At 41.0% G+C, this 5,750-nt stretch overlaps 1 protein-coding gene and 1 long non-coding RNA gene across 2 annotated transcripts in view; both read left to right on the top strand.

The window, feature by feature from the left end:
* Positions 1–2,295, top strand: LOC103476550 (uncharacterized). The gene is made up of 4 exons (XR_535493.1): positions 1–32; positions 110–208; positions 323–412; positions 2,217–2,295. It is a non-coding gene; the product is annotated as an uncharacterized LOC103476550 (long non-coding RNA).
* The window catches only part of LOC103476957 (lysosomal acid phosphatase-like), a 13,839-nt gene that overhangs the window by 1,938 nt on the left and 6,151 nt on the right, over positions 1–5,750 (top strand). The gene's annotated exons all lie outside the window — the stretch shown is intronic.

Genomic DNA, 5,750 nt, shown 5'->3' with positions numbered 1-5,750 from the left:
CGGTCCACACCGTATCGCTAAACCAAGAAAAGGTTGGTGTTTGGGGTTTATCCGATGCTCCAGCTGAAACTGCAGATTCCTGATTTTGTGTTTTTTTTTTTCTGTTCAGCTGCTCTCATTTCCTTTGGATGACTGTCCTCGCTACAAACAGCTGATGAAKGAAACTGAAAAAACAGCAGAATTTATCAATGTCACAACAAAATACCAGGTACATCATTTCTCCTCTTTTTTAAAATTTATTTTTAAGTAAAATCTGTTACACTATTAAAAACAATGTATTAATTTCCAAGGAAAGTAATTAAATTTYTCTCTAATTCTTTAGGACTTTATAGAGATGGTAAAAAATAAAACGGGACTGAAGTCAGCGAATGTGGAATCGTTGTGGAGTGTGTACGACACACTATTCTGTGAGGTAAAAATTTCAAAAGACACACACAAAAAAAAAATTAAAACCAAAATTTTAAATTAAATCAATATTGAGCTTTTTATATTGGTTACACAACCAGAAAATACATAGCATATTAGGGTAAAATATGCTGTCAGTTGTTAAACATGGGAATGGATATTTTATGGTATGGAAATTATTAATCTTAAATATCCTTTATTTTGAATTTGGGTCTTTTTTTTTTTTTAGGTGTTCACCTTTAGAAATTATTTCAACCGATACAAAAACATGACAGWCTAAACAAAACCTACAAAAACAAAGTCGCTCAAACCTGCTTGGCTTCTTCAGGGCGTCTCTGTTTTACATTTATTATTTACTGTGTGTGTTTGCTTTACATCAGGGGTCACCGACCGTTTTGAGACTGGGACCTTCTTCACAGGTTCAGAGCAACACGAAGGGCTACTTGTTGGATACAGATATACATTTTCTTTGCTCATCATTTATGATGCCTGATCATATTAATGTTAGGCACTACTCACAATAATTATCAGTAATGATTTACCATGACTGATATGGTTAATAGTCATTATGTGATCTTGGCGTTTTTCTGTGAGCTAAAAATTACTCAGTGGAGTTTGAATTTCCTGTAGTTCTAAGATTCAGCCTGAGCTTTTCACAGTGTGCGTGGTTCTGGCGGGTCACCAGTTTATTAGCCTTTTTGTGGCTTTACGAACTGAAAAGCTGATGGGTCACCCATTGGCTGACATCAGCAGATGTCGGGAAGAAAAAGGTCCGACAGATCGCACAAAAATATCACTGCACCCGACCTGCAAGAGCACAACCACACGCATCGTGTGCGTGTAGCACAAAACCACCACAAACCTAAACCACAAAAGCAGCAGAGCTTTTATTTATTTTATTTTATTTATTTATTTATTTAATTATTTATTTATTTGTTTTATTTTTACAAACGATGCTAAATAATAAAGACATGGAAGCGAAAGAGGAGGATGTTGATTCCCAGGTTCATGTGGTGTCCAGAGGAGAGGAGGTGAAGCAACAATGTTTGCTTAATTTCTACTCTTTTGGGGAACGCTTCGACTAGATGAAATTGTTTAACCTGCAGTCTGAGGCGCTCAGGAGGAGCAGCAGATGTCAGCTATCCGGTGACCCGTCAGCTTTCCAGTTCGAAAAACGTCAAAGAAGCTCATAAACCGACGACCCACCAGAACCGCTCACACGGTAAAAAGCTCAGCCGTGATCCAAACGACCTCTAACTCTGAATGGGATCAAACTCCGCTCATTCATTTTTAGCTTACAGAAAAAGTAGCCAAGCCGTCAAATAAACAAAAGTAAATTGGCCAATATGATTTAGGCTTTGGCGTGCCTTTTGACCCCGACAGACTCTCTACATACAAGATGTTTTGACACAAAAGAGCTGTTTTTCTCCACAATTCTATTCATAGTAAAGAGGGTTAGATAATACAAATCCAAGAAATTATTCTTTTCTTTTTTTACTGATAGGAAAATCTGAAGATATGCAGAGTGTGTAAAGCCTTACAGCTGCAGGCGTCCGTGCACAATTCTGAACTTTAACCCTAGAAAAGAGTTTTATAGGTGAACCAATTTATTTTAAATGTTTTTATAATTTACTTTTTAAAATCTAAATATAAGCAAATGTTCTTACTTCAATGTAAAAACATTTAATTAAATATATATGTTTTCTGGCAGTGCTCCCTAATGACAATGGCTATTTTTAGAACTTGTTCCGCAGGCGACTGACAATGTCCCTGCGGGCACCATGTTGGTGACCCCTGCTTTACGTCCTCAGTCCCGACACAACATGTCCGCTCCAGACTGGGTGACTCCCGACGTCATGGAGAAGCTCAAGTTTCTGAAAGACTTTGGATNGAGCCAGCTTCTGCAGCCGAGGATCAGACCGCCAGGTTCCCCTCCCTTGGCTGCCGCCCATAGCACAATGCACCCGACCCCTTTGGCCCCTCGGACAGGTGGTGAGCCCATCGGAAGGGGGACCCACGYCTCCTCTTCGGGCTGAGCCCGGCCGGGCTCCGTGGGTAAAAGCCCGGCCACCAGGCACTCGCCATCGTGCCCCACCTCCAGGCCTGGCTCCAGAGTGGGGCCCCGGTGACCCGCGTCCGGGCGAGGGAAACATCTGAGGACGTCAGGAAGAAGGTGGTGACAGCTCATCAGTCTGGGGAAAGCCATAAGACCATCTCCAAAAGATTCCAGCTTCATCCATCCACTGTAAGACAACACATTTACAAATGGAGGGCACTAGGCATCACCGCAACTCTGCCCAGAAGTGTACAGCCGTCAAAACTTACACAAAGAAGCACCAGAAAAATAATAATCCAGGTAAAGGCCAATCCATGCATCACCTCTAGAGAGTTGCAGACCTCTCTGTCAGCGTCTGGGATAAATGTACATGCATCTACAATCAGGCGAAATATCAATAGACATGGCATTCATGGGAGAGTTGCTAGAAGGAAGCCTCTGCTCTCAAGAAAGAACAAAGCCGCACGTTTAATGTTTGCCAGAGAACACTTGGACAAACCAGAGGCTTTCTGGAAGTCCATTGTCTGGACGGATGAGTCCAAAATTGAATTATTTGGCCACAATCACAGGCGCCATGTTTGGAGAAAAGTAAACACTGAATTTAAAGAGAAGAACCTCCTCCCAACAGTGAAGCACGGTGGTGGAAATGTGAAAGTCTGGGCCTGCTTTTCTGCCTCTGGACCTGGACGACTCCATATAATCCAGGGGACCATCAATTCCCAGGGCTATCAACAAGTTCTTGACCAGAATCTCTTGCCATCAGTCAGGGAGTTGAAGCTGGGACGAAAATGGATTATGCAACAAGACAATGACCCAAAGCATTCCAGCAAAATTACCAAAGAATGGCTTAAGAGACAGAAGATTTGCACTCTGGATTGGCCCAGTCAAAGTCCGGATTTCAATCCCATAGAAATGCTGTGGCAAGATCTGAAACGGGCAGTACAGGCCAGATGTCCCTCCAACCTCTCTCAACTGGCAAAGTTCTGCAAGGAGAAGTGAACAAAAATCCCAAACAGCAGATGTGTTTGTGGTTACAAAAAGGTGCTAACTGAAAGAGTTCACATACTTTTGCACTTGGCAGATTTTCAGTTTTTGACAGATAAAATACTTTTGTTGAATAAATAATAAAAATATGTATCTTTTTTCTTTGTGTTCCTTATTTGGCAGGTCTGCATTACAATTTGAGCTTTGGATGTTTATTTTACATAATTATAATTTTTCTTTAGAAAACAATGGCCACAAACTTTGGTTCACAAACTTTCAAGCAGCACTGTATATCTCAAATTCTCATAATGATCCAGTATTACCTAAAAAAAAACAAAAAATCTTTTTCCCCTCAGTGCTATTTAACTGATCAACAACATTCTCAACTTTCAATTCCCTATTAAAACCTAATTCCGTTTTAATGGGCACATTCTTCTTTTACTTCCAATTTTGACTTCCAATAATTCACTTTGTAATGGCCTCGTTATGGTGTCTTGTACCAAAACTAACCATCAGCCAAACTCCTTCCACATGAGTCAGGATTAATTAGTTCTTACTTTATTTCCATGTAGAATGGAGTGAAACTGTCAAAACAAACAATTCAGAATGAGCTCAGAGCAGCTTACAGAAGTGTTTTACATTCAGATGCATACAACAGCTACCTCAGAATGCTATGAGCAGCAATGCTACATAACGACCTAAGAAATCTTAACAGCCTGCTAGTTAGCAATGACATAGCACATAATCAAATTGCCCGCAGGTATTTCCAAAACTAATTCAATAAACAAGTTACTTTTTTTATTATATGTTAACATAAAGGCTCGTTTTGAAGTATAAGCTCCCAGATAGCACACAATGTTAAATCAACGTTGAAAAATAGTTAGAATCGTTGATTTTTGGTTGAAGTCGACAAATGACGGTGCATCAACTATAAAACACACTCTAAAAAGAAAATAGTTGAACCAACTTAATTGAATTGCTTCTGTAGGTACCAAACAATTCAACTAAGTTTATCCAACTGAATTTATTAAATTTATCCAACTTAATTTAAGTTTAACCAATTCAATATATTATAATCATCCAACTGAATTTGTTAATTTATTTTTAACAAATTTATTAAGTATGTTTAAGATAACAGATTTAAGACAGTCTTACTCAAATCATTTAGTTTACTTCAAAAATGGTAAATAAACTTACATAGCACTTTTCCAGTCATTTTGACCACTGAAGGTGCTTTACACTAGAGTCACATTTACACAATGCACAGATCAGTTGGGGTTAGGTGCCCAGGGATCACATTGACACATGGCAGGAGGGAAGCTGGAATTGAACTATCAACCTTCCGATCACAAGACATCTGCTCTACCCACAGAGCCACGGTGGCTTACCAGGGAATCTGTCCCTGGTAAGCTTGAGTCATTGTGTCAGACGAGGGATACAAAYATGGTATTGAACGTAATTATTTCAAGTAAAGTCAAAGTGAATCCAGTGTGTTTCAGCACTGGTCCTCCAAGCTCTGCAAGTTTTAGACATTTCCCTAATTCGGCACACATGATTTTAATTGATGTCTGATTAACGGGGTTTTGCTGAAATGAAAACACGTAGGTCAGTTTGCCTGACCTGCATGGACAAGGTTTGGGGAAGAACTCGTGATCTAAATGTTCAATCAATGTAAGCTGTTTTTCACAGCCCCCCCACCACCCACCCCTCACCTGGGCCCATCTACCCCTCAATCTCCTCCCCCTTTCCACTCTCCTCCCCTCCTCCTTGGGCTCCGGATGAAACAAATTTAATTTTAGGTGAGGGTTTTAAATTTTCACATTTTATTTTGTTAAAGATTTTTTTTGGCTCTAGTGGCCTTCATTTGATAGTTAATTGACAAGAAAGGTGGAAGACATGCAGCAAGGGTTGCCAGGGCTGGGAATTGAGCCTGTGACGGCTGCGTTGGGGACTGGGGCAGGGGTGGACAACTCCAGGCCTGGAGGGCTGGTCTCCTGCAACTTTTAGATGTGTCTCTACTTCAACACGCCTGAGTCAAATAATAAGGTCGTTAGCAGGACTCGGGAGAACCTGCCTGAACAGAGGAGGTGATTCAGCTATTGGATCCAGGTGTSTTCTACCAGGGAGACATCTAAGAGCTGCAGGACACCGGCCCTCGAGGACCAGGATTGCCCACCCCTAGACTAAGGCCTCCATGTGTGCAATCTGTGCAGTTTGTTGCACCCCTCATCACCTTCTCATCTCCCCCTACTCCCTCCCAAAACTCCTCACACCCACTTGCTCCTCCCAGCCTTCCCCTCTTTAC

This window comes from Poecilia reticulata, linkage group LG2, assembly GCF_000633615.1.
Source record: "Poecilia reticulata strain Guanapo linkage group LG2, Guppy_female_1.0+MT, whole genome shotgun sequence".
In the NCBI taxonomy this organism is placed as follows: domain Eukaryota; kingdom Metazoa; phylum Chordata; class Actinopteri; order Cyprinodontiformes; family Poeciliidae; genus Poecilia; species Poecilia reticulata.
Note: the sequence above shows the minus strand (reverse complement) of the source record. Positions and strands in the feature narration are given on the sequence as shown.